Source organism: Schistocerca piceifrons, chromosome 2, assembly GCF_021461385.2.
Source record: "Schistocerca piceifrons isolate TAMUIC-IGC-003096 chromosome 2, iqSchPice1.1, whole genome shotgun sequence".
Classification (NCBI taxonomy): domain Eukaryota; kingdom Metazoa; phylum Arthropoda; class Insecta; order Orthoptera; family Acrididae; genus Schistocerca; species Schistocerca piceifrons.
Window position 1 is genome coordinate 967,383,408 of NC_060139.1, and position 22,535 is coordinate 967,405,942.

The window sequence follows — 22,535 nt, forward strand, 5'->3', positions numbered from 1 at the left end:
ACAACGTCTTACCGCCTGCTTTGGCAGCAGTATTTAGAAAACTATATGTACAAAACTTATATTACTGACCTCCTCGTCCCCATACTGGACTCGTATTCGGGAGGACGACGGTTCAATCCCGTCTCCGGCCATCCTGATTTAGGCTTTCCGTGATTTCCCTAAATCGTTTCAGGCAAATGCCGGGATGGTTCCTTTGAAAGGGCACGGCCAATTTCCTTCCCAATCCTTCCCTAACCCGAGCTTGCGCTCCGTCTCTAATGACCTCGTTGCCGACGGGACGTTAAACACTAACCACCACCACCATCTCCTCGTCCCACGAAATTTCGAATGTTGTGAGGTTCAAATGGCTCCGAGCACTATGGGACTCAACTGCTGAGGTCATTAGTCCCCTAGAACTTAGAACTAGTTAAACCTAACTAATCTAAGGACATCACAAACATCCATGCCCGAGGCAGGATTCGAACCTGCGACCGTAGCGGTCTTGCGGTTCCAGGCTGCAGCGCCTTTAACCGCACGGCCACTTCGGCCGACAATGTTGTAAGGAAAAGTGTATCTTCCCATAAATGACATATAGTTGCTTCAATATCTCGAGTAAACGAAATGATAGAAGTATTTCATGTAAAGCAAATCACTCTCTTTTTAGTGTACTATCATTGGCCGGAAATATAGTTTCGGTACCTAGAACTCTTTACGACATATCTGAGATGTTCTATCCGTGTGATTCAGCCTGCATGTATTTACGAACGATGAGGTACTAACCACGTAAAGATCCTAGTATAAATCGGAGGAAAGAACAGTGTTGTACATTAAACTCCCAGAAAAGTTCTTCAGTCTGGAACCGCGCGACCGATACGGTCGCTGGTTCGAATGCTGCCTCGGGCGTGGATGTGTGTGATGTCCTTAGGTTAGTTACGTTTAAGTAGTTCTAAGTTCTAGGGGACTGATGACCTCAGATGTTCAGTCCAATAGTGCTTAGAGCCATTTGAACCAATCAGAAAAGTTGTTGGATGAAAACATAGTAATGGAAAAATTCTTGTGAGAAATCCAGTCATTTCACAACATGACGCTTGCCATTCAAAGAGCGTTCGCTGAAGGCTGTCCGGTTGAGGAACAATTTCTGCGTAGCGGAAAAAAGAAACCACACGGTGGGATTCGCAGAACCGCTTGCGCTGTGGGTCTAGTGGGGAGATACTGGCTACGGAGCAAGCATGTTACGTATATAGAAGTCACCGCAGGCGCTCAGCTGAGGGCGCAGTCGACGGTATGGCCAGGACCACGGGTACTGCTGTCAGAGTGCAGGTAAGAGTGTGCGCGCTGAAGTGCGATGCCTTGTTGAAAACAAAAGAATGGATATTAACGTAATGAAAGTGCGTGTCAATGTGTAATCCATTAGTCTAGTGCTCATACGAATAAAAGTGGAAGCTTCGCGAGGCTGTTTGCTGATGATAGTTCAAATGGCTCTGAGCACTATGGGATTTAACATCTGTGGTCATCAGTCCCCTAGAACTTAGAACTACATAAACCTAACTAACCTAAGGACATGACACACATCCATGCCCTAGGCAGGATTCGAACCTGCGACCGTAGCAGTCGCGCGGTTCCGGGCTGCGCGCCTAGAACCGCTAGACCACCGTGGCCGGCGCTGACGATAGTCTATTTAGGGAAGGCAAAAAGTCAAAAAATCGTAGCGAAGTAGAGGAAAATTTACAGAAGATAGACGATTGCAGTCAATGGAAAGAATTACAACTGTAAAACACCTAGAAGTGTTCGTACGGAGCGACTTAATGTTGTATAACCTAGAAAACTTGTTATGAGAAATACACCTATCAGATTGAGATTCCTTGGAAGGACCGTTAAAACTTCAAGCTCTCCACAACCAGGAGGTTTGAATGATCACCACTATGCTTGCTCTACGTAAGTGAATTTACTCGGACTTCTATATTTTATTCCAGCACCTACGTCAACATTTACGTCAGTACTGCACACGTCACCTCGCGGTGTTTGGCGAAGGGTATTTCTGGTGTCACTGTCTGTCCCCAACCGTCTGTCTTTCATTCCCGAAGGGCTCGTGGGGAGAATGACTGTCGGCAGTACTCCGTATTATCTCCAATTTCCCTGATTCTCTCGTTGTGGACATTTCGCGAGACGTATGTGGTCGGAAGTGGTATGTTGCCACGTATTCTCTGGGAATTTGAATACTGAATGTCTTCTTGGATCACAACGCCTGTCCTGTAGCGCTAGTTACTGCAGTTTGTTGAGCTTCTCCGTAACGATCTCGTGCTAGCAAAAGATCCCGTGACGAAACGTGATGCTCTTAATTGGATCTTCTACTAATGCAACCTGGTAAGGGTTCCAGGCTAGTGAGAAATACCCAAGAATCGGTAGGACAATGTTTTAAAAGGGTCATTCCATGTAAAATAGCCTAATCTCGGAACATTTTTGTGCTCGAGCTTCACGGACTTCGACGAAATTTTATGTGAGCATTCGCACGTGTCCCCAACGAACGCCCGCTAAGTTTAACGTTCATCGAAGTAATTGACAAGTAATATCTCATTATGTTGCACTGGTCAACGGTGACATTGTTAGTACCGGTTCAAGAACATGAATCGACAATCCCATCACCATAGTGATGACATCCGATAGCTGTGCAATATCAGCCACTTCTAGGTTCCCAAGCCAATAATTTGGTTTCTTAATTTATATTCCAAAGCCTTGTGATCGTACCTGCCTGCTTACGAAGCCATTTGCTAAGTACGTAATCTCTGCTTCTCAAATCTGTAGGAGTATCTCATAGAGGCGGCAAGCAAAAAGTAATATCAGTTTTGATTTTAAACTTCTCATTTCGTGACGTGTTACTTGTCAGTTTAGAAATAAAAGCCACATGCAACGAAACACAGGCAACAGGTTCGTGCAATGTAGCATATTATCATGGTACTTTCTCTCAAATTTATCCGTCATTTTCGGGTATTTTTAGCTCACATTGGAAACCTGAACGTGATTTTCGCAATGTATGAAAACATGTTATTTCCAACTGTGAATACTTTGAAATGAGTTATGGAAAACATATTTAATGTGATGTATTTTTTTAATTTTTACGAAAATCAAGTTTGAACTGATTTTGTAGAAATTTAGAAATCAGTACGTGAATGATATTTTATACTGGAAAACCGTATGTCGTTATGTTACTACATGCCAAGTTTCACGTTCGCCATACTTTTATACCCTGAGTTGTAACAAGCACAGCCTTGAATTTTTTTCGGACTATTTTGTCTAAAATATTCAGGGTGAGTATGGCTCGTAAAATTCATTTCATTGTTATTGTTAAGGGAACACATAAATGTGTACAAGATGGCGAAATTACATTTTCTATCAACAAAATATTGCCAGAGATATAACAGCTCAAATTCGCCAGAAATTCACGCTCGCTCTGCGCAAAGTCGTCGATGGAATCACACAAGTGCCTGACCGTCTACCAGTGTTACTCCGACGAACGTAAAATTTTGCCAACGTTCATTGGAGTCATGTGCGAATGCTCACATAAAATTTCATCGAAATTCGTGTTGGTCGAGCTGGGAGGCGTAGGTGAGCTGACAAAAGCTACTTATTTCATTTACATTTTCCTGAGTTTCTTCCTCAGCCTGAGATCTGCTTTTCCTACAGTTAACTCTATGTGATCATTCTACTTTAGGTTGCTCCTGATACTTGTGTATTGCGTACTATATGTGTATTGAACCGGGGACCTAGAAACGACGGAAAGGATTCGTCCCGCCGTGGCCCTCAGTGGTTGACAAACCCACAACAGGCCACAGCAATCCACCCACCTCACCGCCGCCCGACACCGAACCCAGGGTTATTGTGCGGTTCGGCCCCCAATGGGACCATAATTATGTGCATCTGTCCTACGACCGTTCTGTTCGTCGTTTCCTGCCGCTAAGGCGTAAAGTTTCCACTTTCTGCCTCCGCCCAGAGATACGCGAACCGACCACTGCCAGCCACTCTCCTTAAAGAGGAATCAGGCAGGCAGCTCAGATGTTGCACATCGGAAGCCACAGTGACAACGAAGTTTCCGGGGGATTTCAACGGCACCAGATAAGTTGCAGCTTTCGCGCTGTTGCCCCTATGTCTATGTAGCTTAGAACAACAGCGTGAAGCCTGTCGACCGTGGCTAGTTGCTTATGGACAATGACCAGTTCTCCTTGTGTCTGCACACAACAAACACAGTCACTATCCATATGAGGCTGACCTGAGCAACAAGTTACCTTTAGGGCTATATCCAAACATTGAGTGAATAAGAATATAATAAGTACCGGAATTTTTAAATTACTTTTTATAAGTATTTTTACAGTATGATGGCGGTGGCCTTGCCGCTGTGGATACACCGGTTCCCGTGAGATCACCGAAGTTAAGCGCTGTCGGGCGTGGCTGGCACTTGGATGGGTGACCATCCAGGCCGCCATTCGCTGTTGCCATTTTTCGGGGTGCACTCAACCTCGTGATGCCAATTGAGGAGCTACTCGACCGAATAGTAGCGGCTCCGGTCACAGAAAACCATCATAACGACCGGGAGAGCGGTGTGCTGACCACACGCCCCTCCTATCCGCATCCTCAGCTGAGGATGACACGGCAGTCGGATGGTCTCGATGGGCCACTTGTGGCCTGAAGACGGAGTGTGCTTACAGTATGATGATACTTCCCTGTTGGGGTTCAGTATAACACCAACAACGAAATTAGGTCATGTTCTGAGATTTCTACATTTATATGCATACTCTACAAAGCACCTTGAAGTGCATGAAAAGGGTACTTCGCACATTACCAGTTGTTAGGGCTTCTTCCAGTTCCATTCATGTATGGAGTGCTGTAATTAACCCTATCTTGTCTTCGCGATCTGTATGGGAGCAATTCTTAGTATAATCCTAGATTCCTCACTCAATACTACTTCCTGAAACTTCGTTGGCTTTCAGGAGGTAGTTTCCGTCTGCCTTCAAGCATCTGCTAATTCAGTTTTTCTAGCATCTCTGTCACGCTCTCCCATGAATCTTACAAACCTGTAACCGTTTGTACTACCCTTTGGATACGTTTAATATTCTCAGCACTGTCTTCTAGGGTTCCCCAAACTTGACTGATATTCTAGGGTGGGTCTCACGATTATTTTTGAGCAATTTTCTTTGAGGACCAACTCCCTTCTCTAAGCATTCTACCAATGAACCGAACTGTTACAACTGCTTTACCTACGTCTGATGCCATCTGAAATTTCCAGTTCATAACCTCAGACACTGTTATACCCAGCTATTTATGCGAGTTGACTGATTCCCCTACCACACGCTTTTCATTTCTGAACTTTTAAAGCATGCTGACAATGTGTGCACCACTTTGAAATCTTATCAAGATTTGATTAAATATTTCTGAAGCTTTTATCAGACGGGGTAGTTCATTACAGATAACTGCATCAACTGCGAAAAATTTGAGGCTATTGTTAACACTGCCTGCAAGGTCAATAATATAAAAAATGAACACCAGGGATCCAAACACACTTCTCCTGAGGCACATTTCAAGTTACTTCTATATCTGTCGAAGACTCTGAATCCAAGATAATGCGCTGCCTCCTCCCCATCAAGAAATCCACAATCTACTCACAAATATCGCTTGATACTAGCTGCGATCGTACTTTCGATAACAGTCTTCGGACGATTCGAAAAACTAGCAAACAGTCAAGATTATGAAACTTCCTGCCAGATTAAAACTGTGTGCCGGACATAGACTCGAACTCGGTACCTTTGCCTTTCGCGGGCAAGTGCTCTACCAACTGAGCTACCCAAGCACGACTCACGCCCCGTCCTCGTAGCTCTACTTCTGCCAGTACCTCGTCTCCTACCTTCCAAACTTTACAGAAGCTCTCCTGCGAACCTTGCGGAACTAGCACTCCTGAAAGAAAGGATATTGCGGAGACATGGCTTAGCCACAGCCTGGGGGATGTTTCCAGAATGAGATTTTCACTCTGCAGCGGAGTGTGCGCCGATATGAAACTTCCTGGCAGATTAAAACTGTGTGCCGGACCGAGACTAGAACTCGGGACCTTTGCCTTTCGCGGACGTTCGAGTCTCGGTCTGGCACACAGTTTTAATCTGCCAGGAAGTTTCATATCGGCGCACACTCCGCTGCAGAGTGAAAATCTCATTCTGGAGTCAAGATTATGTTTAAAAAATTCAAGTCTTTCATGCGTAATGTTCGTCAAAATCATGGGATGAACAATTTACTCCTGACTACAGATGTGTCGTCTCACTCTATCAGAGAAGGTTCTTATACCAAAATTGTGGGTATGAACTGCTGGTCATTAAAATTGCAACACCAGTAAGGTTACCAAATAGAGCGATTTTACATCTGTGCGTGTACAAAATATAGGGAAGAAAACATAATTAAACTTTGAGATGACTTGAAGGTAAACAAGGAGCAAAATTTGGTAAACAGACCTGTTAACCCTGGTAGTACGAAATTGGCTGGGCACTGATTCGAGCTGAGCTTGGATGGCAGGTATGGGTACGTCATTCCATCTTGCTGCAACTATATGGCACAGCTCATCAATTGTAGTGATTCGTGAATGGTTGCGTGCCATTTTTCGGCAACCCACGATCAAATGTTTTCAGTGGACGAGATGTGCAGATCGTGTTGAGCAGGGCAACAGTCAATAGACTTCTGTATCAAAGTGGCCCAGACAGCATGGATAACACGCAAATTTCAGGTGTAGACAGATAACTGCAAAACCTGTCTATTATTCCTAATTGAAAGAGAGTCCCAGTAGGGGTACAATAGCTTCTTTATTGTCCTTTCCAAAACAAAAAATCTGTTCATTACACTTTATAATTACAATTTAAATGCGCCTCTTCTACGGTTCCAAACACAGTTCTGTGGATTTGACTCCACCTAACTCCCTGGAGCTGTAACTAAACAATGAAATGATTAACACTCGAAGAAAGCTCTTTGCCAACACAGAAGCCTACTTCTTGGCGTTCTTCTGTCGTTGTCGATGGTACGTCGACGAGAGCTTAATTGAGGGATTGCAAGCAGTCGGCGCATGAGTCGGTTAGCTCTCCTCGACAGAATCTGGTTGTAGTGATTTTTTTCTGTATTGAATTTCAATTCCCCATCCGGGGCGGGCTGGCAGCAGCATAGGTGCCACTCTTCAGCCGAGAGACAGTACATGACAGGGAGACATGTAAAACTACATAAAGGAGAAACATGGCGAAACAGAGATATAAAAAAGGGGAAACATAATGGAAGATAGCATTCAAAAGGTAGTGACTGTAAAAATGGAGATAAAAATCTAAAAAAAGTGTACCCAAAAAAAAAGACACACACACACTGTGACAATTAAAAGAACACAAGGCGAAGTACAGCCAGAGCACAAAAGCTGCGACGGGCGGCGTAGCACAGAACAATCGTGGACAGCAACATTATGTACAAGTCCAGCACATGATTAAAATCAGAGCACTTGACATCACTGTAGAACAGCACCGAACACAACGCTGACGTAGCACACCAACAGTGAAGAACAAATTGAGAGGATCTGCCAGGGGTACAGATATGAGGGAGAAGGGAAGAAAGGGGAGAATGGGTGGTGTGAGAGGGGGAGGGAGAGAAGGGGATTTGGGGCGGTGGGCGCGCCGAAGGAGGCCAGGGAGGGAAGGACAGGAGAGGGAATCAGCCGAGTAGGGGATGCGGAGACTCAGGGGGAGAAGGGGGAAGGAGGAAAAACCGCTCTGGGGGAAGAAGGGGAGAGGAAAAGGGGGGGCCCTGGGGAGGGGGCTGGAACAACGCTAGGCTACAGTTGGTAGGAAGGGTAGATGGCACAGTGAAGTTCATTATCCAGGAGGGGGAGGTGCTGGAAATTGCCCTGATGAAGGAGATGGAGGGTGCAGAGGTGGAGAGAGGGAGTGGTACAGCGATAGAGGTGAGGCAAAGGGTGGGGGGTGGAGAGGAAGGAGAACACCAGGGGGTGGGGGGATCAAGCCTGTGGACAGTGTAAAGGATGCAGATATTGGAGGAAAAAAGGAGGTGGGGGAAAGGGATGAGGTCATATAGGAGCTGTGTGGAAGATGGAAGGCGGATACGGAAGGCAAGGTGAAGTATGTGCTGTTCTAGAATTTGGAGAGCCTTATAAAAGTGGGGGGAAGACTGGCATAACAGAGGATAGGATGGAAGAGGGATTTGTAGGTGTGGAGGATGGTGCAAGGATGCAGTCCCCATGTTCAGCTGGACAGGAGTTTCAGGAGGCAGAGGTGGGAATGGGCTTTCTGCCTATTTCTGGATAGTCAGGAGATGAGGGGTCCAGGTGAGGTGATGGTCGAGGGAGAGGGCAAGGTATCACAGGGTGGGGGTGAGCTGGATGGGACAACTGTAAATGGTTAGGTAGAAATCATGGAGACGGAAGGAGCGGGTGGTGCAACCTATGATGATTGTCTGAGTCTTGGAGGGGTTGATATGAAGGAACCAGTTGTTGCACGAAGTGGTAGTCAAGGTGGGTTTGGAGGGTGTGGCAGGACCATTGAAGGGTAGGATAGAGAGCCAGGAAGGGGGTGTCATCAGCATATTGGAGGAGATGTACAGGTGGGGTTGGCTTGGGCATATCGGTGGTGTACAGGAGATAGAGGAGAGGGAAGAGGACGGAGCATTGAGCAATGTCAGCAGTGGGATAAAAGATGCGGGAGTTGGTATCGTGGAGGGTGACATAGGAAGGACGGCTTGAGAGGAAGGAAGCGACCGGACAGTCAAAATTGATAGCCACGGTGTAGGTTTGGAGTTTAAAGAGGAGACTGGGATGCCAAACATGGTCGTAAGCAGTTTGGAGGTCGAGGGAAACGAAAATGGCGGAGCGACGGAAGCTATGTTGGGGGGAGAGAAGGTGGACGAGGTTAAGGAGTTGGTCTTCAGCGGAGAAGGAGAGTCAGAAGCCACACTGGGTAAGAGGGAGCAGGTGGTGTTGATTAAGGTGGTGATGGATACGACATGAGAGGATGGATTCGAAGACCTTACTGAAGATGGAGGTGAGGCAGATGGGACGGTAGGAAGAGGCGATGGAAGGGGATTTGCGGGGTCTGAGGAACAAGAGGATGTGGGAAGTCTTCCACAGGTCGGGGTAGAAGAGGATGACGTTGTATAAATCAGGTTTCCTTAAATAGCTGTTCTCCAGGAAGAGACGTGCTGCTCCTAGTAACTCGTGATCGGATGTAGACGTGGTCTTGCGATGCAGCCAGCGACCTCTTGCTGTTGCTTGGCGAGATACCAGGTGGTCAGTAGCTCTCGGTGCGCTTCCTGGCAGTCTAGGGGCATATTTGAAAATCCCGTGTGGCTGCTACAGACCGCATGAGCGTTGCTTTCCATGACTCGCGCGTTATAGCCGTCATATGTGTTGCGGCTGGTGCCTCAGGACACAATAGCAATAATGTCATGGAGACCTCGAAGCCACCAACCATAACACGTCATAAATGTAACGGCTGCTGTCCAAAGTTTTTCTAATCTATTGGGTATACATGTTATATACCCAATGACACCCCATACCATCAACGCGTGCTGGGCCGTATGACGGTAACAAATGCAATCTGCCAATGTTTGCTCTTCCTGGAGTCTTCACACAAGGATGTGTCCATCGTGATTTTGTATGCAGAATTGGCACTTGTCTGAAGATGACGTGGTGCCACTCATATGTTCAGTGCTGTCATTTGGCGCACCAGTGTCGGCTCACGAGTCTCTCTTCTCTGATGCCGCTTCAATGGAAATCGCAACAATAATCGCCGTGTTGACGGACCTTGGTGATCTAGACATCATCTGAGTCAAGGTCCACGTGCAGTGACTGCAAGATCCTGCATGGACGACTCAACAGTATGTCTGTTCTCTCGAGTGCTGCTAGCAGTCACTAAGAATGGCCCTCCTCAACTCATCGATATGACAGTGGAGGATAGTGTTATCTTGCATCCGCAAGCCACGTGACGCGCCAGACAACTTGCTGGTATCCCACCATCAGACGGCCTTAATAGGACACCGCGCAGCATCTCGCCAGGGAGAGTGAGTTGACGTGTCAATATCCGAAGTTTCAGTAGTATATTTCTCTGGAACTAGAACCTTGCACCTTATCACAACAGCCTACACTGACCGTGCCTAGGGGTAGTGTTGCTGGATCGTGAGAGACTGAGTGCTCATCTTGAACCTCCATGATAGGGACGATCTTTACACTGCTGTCACTGGGACGCTTTTTCTGTTGCTCACGCTGCTGTGTATTTCACTTTGTTGTTCTTGGCTACCTGTGCATCTTGCTCTTCTTGTACGTGCATCTCCCACAATGGGACACTTGATCACGAGCTGCCCCACTTAAAACTCATACGTGACGCCCTATGTTCCGGTGTTGGACACTGCTAACAAATCGAAATAAAATTCGTATTCAGTTAAAACGCGGTCGAGCAGCTGAAGAACAGAAATGAGTTTCGGACCAAGTCAATGACGGTAAACAAGGAATCTAGAACATGGTTCGCTGGGAAGTCGCGATCAGTTGATGAATTGGAGGGACCTCTTAGCGCCTGCCTAAGCAGTGCTTTTCGAAAACACTCAGCAGTGTGGCTTCCACTGTTGTGTTATTACAATCACAATGCTGCTTTCTAAACAGTTTCTCAACTTCTGCCCCCTCTCTCCCATTTAGTGGTATCAACTTCTCTTCTCACATCAATTAGTACTTCGTTCATTTGTGCTGAATAGTTTCGTAAAGTTCTTATTACAAGCCTGCAATTGGTGCTTTTGATGAACGGAACAGTACGTTTGACTACAATTGTACCAGTGTACCAGCTTTTATTATTATACAGGGTGTTAGGGGTATGAGTGCAGATATTTTGATCACTGGTACCTTAATACGTACCCACTGTTTTGATTGTTTCTTCTTTGTCTAGCAGTCCTTCCACAAACACGTCATATAATTTACTACCTGATGTTTTCCGCACGGTCGTAATGCACTAATAAGTGGACTATATCTGCCAGTATAGAATAATCGTTTGCGTCCACGTGTTCATACTTCAACACTTGACCTACTACTCAGGGAAAATAATTATTAATAGCTTGCTCTTGCCACACTCCTAACAGCTATAATTATTAATCTGCAAGTAAAGTAAATACTGATGTAATATTGTTCAGTACGCTGCCCTGAGTCACCAATAAAAATATCCGCACTTATATCCTTAACAACCTGTACTGTATATTATAAGTAAATACTTATGTAATGACGAAAAATTTACATCGTTTCTTTTGTTTTTGTATTCCGACTCTTAGGTCATTGTCACGCCCATATTCTAGTCACTAGTCCCTAAGTGACTAAGTAATACATAGATAGAAGGATCCTTTATTGTATGATTATATGATAGTAGAACAAACTCTGGTAGCAGTTACTTCTGTAAAATATTTGGGATTATGCGTACTGAGCGATTTGAAGTGGAATGATCATATAAAATTAATTGTTGGTAAGGTGGGTGCCAGGTTGAGATTCATTGGGAGAGTCTTTAGAAATGTAGTCCATCAACAAAGGAGGTGGCTTACAAAACACTCGTTCGACCTATACTTGAGTATTGCTCATCAGTGTGGGATCTGTACGAGGTCGAGTTGAGAGAGGAGATAGAGAAGATCCAAAGAAGGGCGGCGCGTTTCGTCACAGGGTTATTTGGTAACCGTGATAGCGTTACGGAGATGTTTAACAAACGCAAGTGGCAGACTCTGCAAGAGAGGCGCTCTGCATCGCGGTGAAGCTTGCTGTCTAGGTTTCGAGAGGGTGCGTTTCTGGATGAGGTATCGAATATATTGCTTCCCCTACTTATACCTCCCGAGGAGATCACGAATGTAAAATTAGAGAGATTCGAGCGCGCACGGAGGCTTTCCGGCAGTCGTTCTTCCCGCGAACCATACGTGACTGGAACAGGAAAGGGAGGTGATGACAGTGGCACGTAAAGTGCCCTCCGCCACACACCATTGGGTGGCTTGCGGAGTATAAATGTAGATGTAGATGTAGAAGTCTCCATTTTCTGCAAATTGGATCTGGCAGCACCAGCCGAGGGATCCCGACTAATACGAGCAGCAGTGTCGTGGAACGACAAACCACAATCTCGGCAGGCGATAATCGACTTCCGACTCGAACTGATACACGTTTCTCTCTCTCATGAGGGAAATACACAATTTTCTCACAAACAATGAAATTCAAATACGATTTATGAAACACGAATTCGCTCCGTATTCTTCCGTTACATACAAAATTAGCATGGTGTTAATCCTACCTGTTTCTCGCAGTTGCGCTAAAATGCTAATCGTTTGCATATCCAAGCACGTAGTACACCTGATGCCAATTTGAGGTTTGTTGCACGCCATCTTCTTGCATATGAAACGTGACGTGGACTGTCTCAGGACTGAAGACCACAACAACAACAACATTATTTTATCTTATTGATTGTACTTTAACTGACGCTATGTCTGAAACCATTGAACATGGGTATTGTCATCGTGGAAGACAGGAGTGTGCGTAGCATACCATTCACGAATATTTACAAGAAAAAGTAATGCTTGGTCACTGAGAATGTTGAAATAAACATTCTGCTTCAGCTAACCTGCATGCATCAGTCCAGGTAATAGTATGAAAAACACTTACATCAACTCCTATCGCGTGTACTACATCCTCATCTACATCTACATCTACATCTACATGGACACTCTACAAATCACACTTAAGTGCTTGGCAGAGGGTTCATCGAACCACTTGCATAATAATTCTCTATTATTTCAATCTCGGACAGCACGTGGAAAAACGAACATCTATATCTTTCCGTACGAGCTCTGATTTCTCTTAGTTTATTATGGTGATCGTTTCTCCCTATGTAGGTCGGAGTCAACATAATATTTTCGCATCCGGAGCAGAAAGTTGGTGATTCAAATTTCGTTAGAATATTTCGCCGCAACGAAGAACGCCTTTGTTTTAATGATGGCCACCATAAATCCTGTATCATGTTAATGACCCTCTCTCCCCTATTTCTCGATAATACAAAACATGCTGCTCTTCTTTGCACTTTGTCAATGCACTCCGTTAATCCTACCTGTTAAGGATCCCGTACCATGCAGCGTTATTCCAAAAAAGGACGGACTAGAGTAGTGAAGGCAGTCTCTAGTAGATCTGTTGCACCTTCTTAAGTGTTCTGTCAATAATTCTAAGTGTTCTGTCAATAAAACAGAGTCTTTGGTTTGCCTTCCTACAACATTTTCTACGCGTTCTTTCCAATTTAAGTTATTCGTAATTGTAATTCCTAGGCCTTTAGATTTGACTGACATGTCGTGTAACCGAAGTTTAATGGATTTCTTTTAGCACTCATATGGATGACCTCGCAGTTTTCTTTGTTTAGGGTCAATTACATATTTTTGTACCATACATATATCTTTTACAAATCGTTTTGCAACATATTTTGATCTTCTGATGATTTTTCTAGACGATAAACGACAGCATCATCTGCAAACAACCTAATACGGCTGCTCAGATTGTCTCCTAAATCGTCTATACAGATAAGAAACAGCAGGGGATCAAAAACACTACCGTGGGGAACGCCAGAAATCAATTCTGTTTTACTCGATTACTTTCCGTCAGTTACTACGAACTGTGACCTCTCTGACAGAAAATCACGAATCCAGTCGCGTAACTGAGACGACATTCCATACGCACGCAATCTGACTACAAGCAGCTTGTGAGACACAGTGTCAAATGCCTTTTGAAAATCTAGAAATACGGAATCAATTGAAAACCCACTGTAAATAGCAGTCACCACTCCGTGTGAGTAAAGAGCTAGTTTTTTCACAAGAACTATGTTTTCCAAATTCGTGTTGGTTGTGTGTCAAGAGACCATTCTCTTCGAGGTAATTCATAATGTTCGAACACAATATACATTCCAAAATCCAAATTTAGTGGATTACTCCTATTACCTTTCTTCAGTATTGGTGTGACCTGTGCAGCTTTCCAGTCTTTGGGTACATATCTTTCGTCGAGCGAAGTATGGAGCTATTCCGTCAGCTTACTCTGAAAGGAACCTAATTGCCATAAGTGTGGACCGGAAGACTTGTTTTTATTAAATAATTTAAGTTGCTTAATTCCTCCGAGGAAATCTGCTTCTAAGTTACTCATATTGTGGGCTGTTCTTTATTCGAATTCAGGAATATTTACTTCATCTTCTTTGGTGAAGGAATTACAGAAGGCTATGTTTAGCAACTCTGCTTTAGCAGCACTGTTATCGACAGTATTTCGATTGCTGTCGGGCAGAGTAGGCACATACTGTGGCTCAAACATCTCGTTGGGTCGTCAGTGCACTCGACGCTTTGTGTCATATGACAAGGGGCAAAATTTTTTCTCGCTGGACCACACAACACGTCTCCAGTCAGTTACCGGTACTGTCCAGTTCCTCTGTTGTTTAGCGCAGTGAAGACGTACAGCTTTGCTTTCCACTGTGAGCAACGGCCTTTTGCGAGAAATCCCGCTCGAAATGCTCAAAGCATGCAGTTTCCTTCTCAGTGTTCACTCGCAAGGTGACTGAAGACATGTATTCACTGAGAGCAACGGCTTTGAGATCGGTTGTCGTTGACAAGGCCGATCCCTTGCCCGTCACAGTAGACCTTTTTGCTACCACTGTTCTTACTCTGTATTCCATGGCTGTCAATGGCTCACCATTGCCTGTGCACACTTTGGAGACTCCCCATTCATACACCAACACATTAAGTAAACTGATTCGCTGTGTGGTCATGGGCACATCCAAACACGATAGCTGCTTGCTGCCATTCAGTCATGTCTCCACAACGATCCTTAGCACCGATTCTATTCAACTGACTTGCACTTACACACCACTTACTGCCATGACTTACATCAGCAGTGAAGGGTACATGATCGTATGGTACCATGCACAACACTCCAGACCACCAATCCATTCAGTGTGCTCTTTTGTTTTGAGGCATGACTATTTTTTTGTATTGTGAGTTTATATGAACTTAATATTGACTATGGAATTCATGGTGGTCTGTCTGATCGAAACTGGCGGTAAATAAAAAAGTTACTTTTATTTGTTGAAGCAACAGCTTCTCCTGGTGACGCAGCGACAGCTCCTCCTGTTGACCTTGACGTTCACAAGCTGTAGAGCACCACCTACACAAAAAAGATATACAAGATTTGTTTGTTGCCAGGTTTGAGTAGCAGCAACATGCAATCAGTGGTGCAGAGGTCTCTGCGCAGAGCCGCAGCCTGACATCGTGTGTCGACAGGTGCTGGTGTTGGCCGCGATGGTGGTGGTCGTGGCTCTGACGACGCCTGCGACCTGCCAGCGGTCTGGCGCCAATCCAGGACGAGTGCGGTGCCCGGTCTGCAGGCCAGTGGACCGGCGCCAGTGCGCCTCGCTCGGGGGCGTTGTCGTCGTGCCTGGAGGGCTCTGCGGCAAGTGCCCCGTCTGCAGGCTCGTCGGCTAACGACGTGGCACGCCTTCACTGGCGCTAGAGTCAACATTCTCTTCTTCAAGCACGTGAGTTTACGAAACTGTGAGTTCTTTTTTATATCATTTATATAATGAAACACTGTACTTACCTTGCCATACAGTCGTCTTTTTGTTGTTTTACTGCAAACGGAGAATTCGAAAACATAAATCCTCTGATTCTTGTCTGCTAATGTTAAAAAATAGAGTTTTTTGTCTGTCAACTTGCAGATATTGTGCCTCTTTCATTGTTGCAGAAACTCACTCACACGCACACAAACACAAAATACATCACTCACATTGTTTATGTGAAATCAAAATACGGGTCAAAGATATTACGACAGTGTGGCCTCCCAGAGAGTTTAGACACTGACAGAGGTGTTCCATTTTTCGTGGATTGCACTGTTATCTACAAATTCCGAACACTACTGACTATTTAAATAATCGAATAGGTTTTGAATTCCACAGTTTGTTGCAAATATTGAGTGGAATGTGTGAAAGAAAGAAAGTGCCTATCAATTTGTTGTAGTTATTAAATGCAGGAAAAACATTTGAAGAAATAAAATATTTCTTGCTTTTTGTGGCATACAAAAATTTTCAGCTCAACCACTAAATTCATTACATGTGATTTCTGCACGTGATGATGTATCTTAAGATCTTCTCTATGTTTATGAATGAGTGTCCGGTGCTTTCATGTATAGTGCTGCGATTTATTTTGTAAATTGATTGTGCGTGTACCTTTTGGTTTGTTCAGTGTGTTGAGTATGAAGGGTCCTGCCTGTGCGTCCCATGTAGGAGACTGAGGAAGTTTTGCATATGATTTTGTAAGTTAAAGAGTCTGAGAATTTATCTTTTTAAGGGTTCCATACCTCAGTCGGTAAAAACTGAAACCCTATAGACAACTTTCTTGTCCATCTGTCAGTTCGTCTGTCTGTTCATTTCTTCTCAGAAACGGGTAGAGATGTCAAATAGACATTTTGAATTTTATGTCAAATACTAAAGTCTACGGTACCATGGCGGTGTAAGAAAATTAAGCTTCTAAATCAATGCAAAAAAAGATACGACCATTATGTCACATATCTTGATATTTGCAAATTCATTCATCAAAACCTACAGACGATCTATGTATACAGGGTGTTTCCGTAAGAGCGTGCAAAGATGTAACAGGACGTAGAGAATGCTCCACTGAACAATTTGAGTTAGGTAACCTCGGGTCGGAGAAGCCAGCTTAAGGAGACGTGGAAGTAAACTTGTCTACCGCTTTGTCTAGGACTGTTTTCCAGCTTATTTACAACTAACATGCGTACAAGTTTGCACGTACTGTGCTGCTTATTTACATATACGTTCTTTATTTCCTGCAAGGAAACAAGGAGGACGAGCCTGATTACCAGGAAGTCAAGATACAGGTTTTGTTTACTTTACTTGTCCATAAGATGGCTCTGTTGTATCGTATTTACATTGCCCCATCACAGAACGTGCTATGAATCAACGACAGCCCATTCATTACTCAGTGATATTCAGAGATGTATAGTACAATACGATGGAGCAGTGCCGGTACAGTATTTTCTGGTCGCTGGATAGCAAGGGGATGTCCTATTCCGTGGCCTGCGAGGTCACCTTACCTGAATCCCCTCGATTGTTTCCTATGGGGATATCTAAAGTCAGTTGTGTACGAGACCCCAGTGCATGCGGAGATGGAAAGTTGCCAGAATTGTAGCTGCTTGTGATGTGATACGAAACACACCAAGGATATTTCTCAGGGTGCGCCAGAATCTTGTTCGCCGATTTCACTCTTGCATTGAGGTCGATGGCCGTCAATTTCAGCACATTTTGTAAGGTACAGTACAAATGGTACGTCCATTGCGTCAATGATAGTATTTCCAGTTAACCAATGTAAATAAAAAAAGTACACAGTAATGTGATTTTATTCCTATTATCTCCTTAAGGTGGTTTCTCCATCACCAGGTTCCCTACCTCAAATTGTTCAGCGGAGCGTTCTCCACGTCCTGTTAAATTTTTCCACGCTCTTACGGAAACATCCTGTACACATAATTTGTACGGAACCCTAAGAGCGCCAGTCTCAATCGCACTTGTTTAAGTTGTGAACTAATTTTTATTGTAGTCTGTTGTCTGTGGAGAAAGCTACTTTCACTTTATGTGACGTAAGTAAGTTTGCTATTTTTCGGGAAATGTTAATTGTAAAAGGTATGCTAACCATAAAATTGACTGTGTTATTAGTTACGTCGAGGTATTTATTTCTCTGTTGCTATTTGTTTCTGTATTTAGTCTCTCAATGAACTGGGGAAGTCCTTGGCCAATGAATTTTACTTAGTAATTTCTCATTCCTTCTGCATGTTCTCTTAGTTCAGAGAAATTTTGTTTACGTTGTGTATCAGCGTTTTGTGTTCAGCCTCCTTGTGTATATCTGGTTGACCTGCCGTATCGGGGATATGTACTGGATGTGTCATTCTAGTGAAACGAACATTTTGATTCGTTACCAGACACCAGGACATGTGTTTCTGAAGCAGTATACCAGGTGCTGTCTACAACACCGAGAAATTTGAATATTGCATTCTAACAATCAGCAGTACAAACCTCCGCCGCTAGGTGCCTCTAGTTGTGTCGTCTAACCACCACTATGCCGCATGGAGTCATTGCGAGTGCATCGGTGTGAAAATTGTTCCCGATTTCTTTACCCTGTGTCCTACTATATCTGTGAATTTAGAAATCGCTGACTTGAAGGCACAGAGAATCTGCAGTAGGTTTTGGTTTAAGTTTCGAAAACCTACTACTGAAAGCCAACGAGTGCTAACGGAGGAATCTGGAAAGCAAGCTTTGAGCCAAGCACGAAAATTTGAGTGACTTAAGTGATTTGAAGATGACCCAGAGTCTATGGAGGAAGACAAATACTCGGGTCTAACGTCATCAAGCAAAACTCTGGAAATGATCGAGAAAGTGGGTAAAGTGATCTACAAGGACAGAAGGTACACAATCCATGAAATTCCGCGAAACCGTTGGAATTTTTTATTATGTCAAAGCATTCTAACTGATCGACTGAACTTGAGAGAAATTGCAGCGAAGTTCGTTCCTTGTCTTTTGAATACTAAGCAACATGACCATAGAGTTCACGTGTGCACGGAACTGCAAACAACTCTCGGAATGATCCAGATTTCCTGTAGGAGGTCATAAGTGCCTCTGAATCATGGGTGTACGCCTATGACCATGAAGCAAAACAGCAACCTTCGCAGCGAAAGACATCATCCTTTCCGGTGCCGTAAGAAGCGCGACAAGTTCGTAGCAACGTCAAGTCAATGTTAATGATTATTTTGGAAGTTATCGATTTGTCCATGAGGAACATCTTCCAAGCGGTCGGACAGTCACATGGAAGATACACTGTGATGTTGTGAGGAGACTGAGGGAAGGTGTTAAACGCAAACGCCCCGAGAGATGGGAGGAAAAAGCCTGGTTGCCTCCTCGCGACGATGCACCTGCCCCATACCTCGCTCATTGTGAGGGCATTCTGTCGCAGTAGCAACATAACAACTCTCTCCCAGCCATCCTACTTTGCTGATCTGGCCCCTTGCGACTCCTTCCTGTTCCCGAAAATGAAACTAAAGTTGAAAGGACGGTCTATAACTCCATAGCAGGGATTCAAGCGGAATCGCAACTACTTTTGAACACGGTTCAACCAGCAGACTTACACCACTGCCTCCAACAATGGACAACCGCTCCAAACGTCGCAGACAAGCGCGAGGGAGTTATTCTGAAGTTGACGGCCGTAAAGGCCAGGACCGTGAAGGAAGCACAGAGGGAAGTGATAGGGATGTCATGAGTTTAGCTAGAGGGTTCTTGCTAAAAATATAGAACGTATAATCATGTAAAAATTGTTGTAAAAATTCTAATAGTGTAGAACAATGGGTATGTAAAATGTAAAAGGCATAAAATATTAAAGTTATAAAACGGAGTGAGGGAAATTAAGAGCGGCGAAAGAAGGCAAGGGATGGGGGACGGAGGAATAGTGGCAAGGATGCTATGCTTTAACAACAGAGGGCCTTATACTAAAATTGCAAAAAGTCAATATGTAAAATACGAGAATGGATGTGTAAAACTGTTCGAGAAGGGGGATGAAATAGAAGATCACAAAAGTAGAAATAAAGTACCGAAAACTGAATTAGAATCTCAAGATATTAAAAGTGTAAAACTTCGAAAGGATAAAACCATAAGATCTTGCTTGAAAGAATAAAAATAAAATTGTATAAATTTTTTTGTTAAAGATCAGTAGTATAGGCCTAGAACAATGAATGTGTAAATAGTGAAAGACATAAAAATCGTCAAATTATAGAACGGGATCTACGAAAAGGTTCTTGAACTGCATGAAGTGTCATTAAATATTAAACAGTTTTTTTTGAAAACATTAAAAGCATAAAACCATAAAAATGATAAAACAATAAATTATAACCGTGAAACTATGTGCAGCAACTAAAGTTACAGAGAACAGGATGCGACAGTTTTGATAACTGCATTTGCTTCTGCGTGGTAGCTTTGTACGGCGCGCCATTTGCAGTATGTACGGAAGACAGTCTGCCCGTCGGCCTGTTGCTAGGACGGTGTGTCGGACGATGCGCTGCCGCTGTCTCTTCTCGCTGTGTAGTGCTGCTGATCACACGTGCGCCGCGGCGAGGTGGACGATAGGAAGATGCTTTCGAAGTTTCTAAGAAATGCACGATTAATAAAATAATTCTGCTGATTTTAATGCGTAGCCGGACTCTTGCAGACGGTGTGTAAAAACCTCAATATCTTCCACCATTGTCAGAAGGTTTTTCTTACGTTTATTGCTCAGCACTTCCAAGTGCTAATCAGTGGTTCCAACAACATGCTTCGATATTAGTAGGGCTCACCAAGTGCTGTTTTATAACCGTGAATTGAAGCGTGCTCTCTGAAGCGTATTTTCAATACCACCCCCTCCCTGCTTCCTTTACCCTTCCCGAATACGCCTTACTGCATTTCCCCTTCCCCTCCTCCCCCCCCCCCTCTCCCCTACATCCAACATATAACTATTTAAAAACTGACCGCAGTTACAAAACACAGTGGTTCGGAGTAGACAAGACGGCTTGCTGGCTCAAGTACTTAAATAAATTCTACATTTACTTGCAATTATTTATTCTACTTGTCGTAAAATATTGGATGGTATATATTTTGTTTCATTTTGTTTTGGATCTGAAGATGATCTTGAGTGAACGTAGAGTGCAATATAATAAAAACGAACAACTGTGATGGAACAACAAATAAGAATTATCTTAAATTAAACAGAATAGTTTTCACAAAAATGCTCTGTGACGCACAGGTTATAACATGTATGGACATCTTCATCTCATGACATCAATCTTTTATCATCTGAAACGTAATGCATCGTATCTGTATTCGTTCGAGTGTCTAACTTATTTTAAGAAAATTGTTTTTGACTCCAGTAGATAGCCGGTACCAAAACGAAGTGAGGAAGGAGGGGGAGGGGGGGGGGGAGAGGGACGGTTTGCCAGCCAAGTCGTAAGAACTGGAGGCTAGTGTCGTTTATGGTAGCTTAAACTACCATATTTGTCGGTCAGTTATTGGAGGAGTAAGCATCGCTTTCGTCGTTTATTAACTTGCTCACAATGATAGTAAAAACACAACGGAAACGTAATGAATCTAGGGCCTCGCTTTTTTTCCATCTTCGATACCACGTGCCTTTTTTCAGCATAGACTACTACTTTAGTCTACGGACAGCACGACCGCAACTTGTGGGAAAATCTCGACGTGCCTTTTTTCAGCATGGATTACTACTTTGGTGTACAGACAGCACGGATGCAACTTTTGGGGAAATCTCGACTGTCATTTACGGGGGTACTCGTCTTTCCAGCTAACATTTTCCTTATTTACAGACTGTGCTTAACCTCTAGACGCAGAGTGTAAGCGGCTCTGACTTCATCCAAAAACAATCAATACTACATCACTAAACAGCTTACAGGATTTCAGCTGGGTGATGTCTTCGCCGGTCGCCGATATTTTGACTGAGGCACACCACGTCATTTTCAAGCCACAGTGTGTTCACCTGTTGAAATATCAGCGACTGTCGAAGACATCACCCAGTTGCATTCCCGAAAGTTGTTCAAATATTTTGTACGCCAGCAGAAACGCAAATTTCTCAATACTTTTCATGTTACGTAACTAGAACTTGTCTTAATGTTTCTGTTTCTAATTTTCCAGAACACAGCGAGCCTGAGATGAAACGGTCGCGCACAGGGTGGTCTAAGGAGCACGAAAGAGAAGAACAGTGACATCTCACTTACAAAGAAAATGTTTCCCAGACTGAATGATTGTAGTAAAAACATTAATAAACCTGTTTTGCGCAACTCTATTTGCAATCATACATCTTGTTCGCAGCTTTGGCATTAGCAATGTAAAAAATCATTTCACATTACGTGAAAGTTAATGAAAATACTACACAATTTATTTTCATAAAAAGAAGCTGTGCTACAAAGCTCAAGAAGTAAGTGATTTCTGCCGCAGACTACTCTGTTATTCAGTACAACTAACTTCGAATCTTGTATTCCTGTAGGTCTCCATTGCTTCAGGTGTTTTTATAATTAATACGGCCAGTTGTTGTTTATTTATATTGCATAACGAATTACGAGTGGATAATTACTCACCTTCAGATGCCTGGAACAGGGGTTTTACACGTGCTTGTCCATTGCGTGAAAATAAAGAGTAAACATTAGTCTTCGAGAATTTTAACGAAAAACTCATCAGCTATGAGAGGGAAATACGATAGTTACACTTACGAGTCGTCTGATGAAATTGTGCCTATAGAAGGCGCTAATACAACACGTAGCTCCTCCAAGCTTCAAGAGACAGTTTACTGATATCATGAATGTTTCCTTTTAATAAAAATAATTGTCAAACGTTGCTCGATGATGCATTGGACAGAAGCACGAATTAGTGGCGGCTTATGGTAGTCATCTCTAGTTTAACCTAGCTTCGTCATTTTACAAT

At 43.7% G+C, this 22,535-nt stretch overlaps 1 long non-coding RNA gene across 2 annotated transcripts; it reads left to right on the plus strand.

The window, feature by feature from the left end:
- The first annotated feature begins 1,191 nt into the window (after positions 1-1,191).
- On the plus strand, positions 1,192-21,895 carry LOC124777843. 2 transcript variants are annotated; one of them, XR_007015786.1, is made up of 3 exons: positions 1,192-1,299; positions 15,304-15,573; positions 21,750-21,895. It is a non-coding gene; the product is annotated as an uncharacterized LOC124777843 (long non-coding RNA). The 2 variants fall into 2 exon arrangements; XR_007015787.1 differs by having other exon boundaries at positions 15,304-15,557.
- Positions 21,896-22,535: the final 640 nt, after the last annotated feature.